Below are 915 nucleotides of genomic sequence, written 5' to 3'. Positions count from 1 at the left end.
CACCATGTTGGCCATGCTGGTCTCGAACTCCTGACCTCAGGTGATCCAGCCACCTCGGCCTCCCAGAGTGCTGGGATTACAGGCATGAGCCACCACACCCGGCCTTTAAATGGTATTCTTAAATAAATCATTAAATAAATGCAGGCTGTGCACTTTCTCACCTGCCAGCAAGCCCCATGCATGATGGGATCCCCTCCTACAATGGTCCTGGGACAGGGCATCTCCAGCCCCCTCCGTGTGATGGCAAGGCTGCCTGTCGGGCCATGACCAGCAGGCGGCAGCAAAGCCCACCTCCCGGGAGACCGGTGCTGGCTCCAGCTGCCAGCTCCTAGAAACACCGCAGTCCAGATGCTGGCCAGGCGGAATTTCTCGCCCCTGAAGTCAGTCTGCGTGTAGACATGTACAATACCCGCTCCCAGTCATCAGTTCCCACTCAGCGTCTCCCAGGCTGTCTCGTCAGGGCCCTGGATGCCTGGGTTGAACGGCTTAGATCTGGGTGGTGGGGAACACTGGGCACCACACCTGGAGGGGTGTGGGAGGCTGCCCACTTCTCAGAAAGCAGATCGGGAGACGGAAGCCACCCAGGGCAAGTGTTGGGCGTGGTCATTTCTGAGAATATTTAGGACGCTTCCCCCAAGCCTGGTACATGAACCGGTCCCTCTCCTGGACCCTCTCCCGGACCCCACTGCCTGGTTGGAACCGAGAGTGTCAAGTTTCGTGCCCAGGAGACAGGTGTCTGCACACTGAGGCTGACTGAAGGCAAACCTGACTTGGGAGAAACGTATCTGGGAGGCCACCTGGGTGCCTACGGCCAATTTGGTTCAAACCTCTTCTGAAACCTGTCAGCATCTTGCAAAAATGAAAGATGGTCTTTTGTGCTTGTCATCCCAGCACTTTGGAGGGCTGAGGTGGGAG

The 915-nt window shown here is 57.4% G+C and overlaps 1 pseudogene; it reads right to left on the bottom strand.

The window, feature by feature from the left end:
- Nucleotides 1–182, bottom strand: part of LOC108298891 — a 3,689-nt pseudogene extending 3,507 nt beyond the window's left edge.
- Between the last annotated feature and the right edge of the window lie 733 nt (nt 183–915).

Source organism: Cebus imitator, unplaced genomic scaffold, assembly GCF_001604975.1.
Source record: "Cebus imitator isolate Cc_AM_T3 unplaced genomic scaffold, Cebus_imitator-1.0 Scaffold1176, whole genome shotgun sequence".
NCBI lineage: Eukaryota > Metazoa > Chordata > Mammalia > Primates > Cebidae > Cebus > Cebus imitator.
Note: the sequence above shows the minus strand (reverse complement) of the source record. Positions and strands in the feature narration are given on the sequence as shown.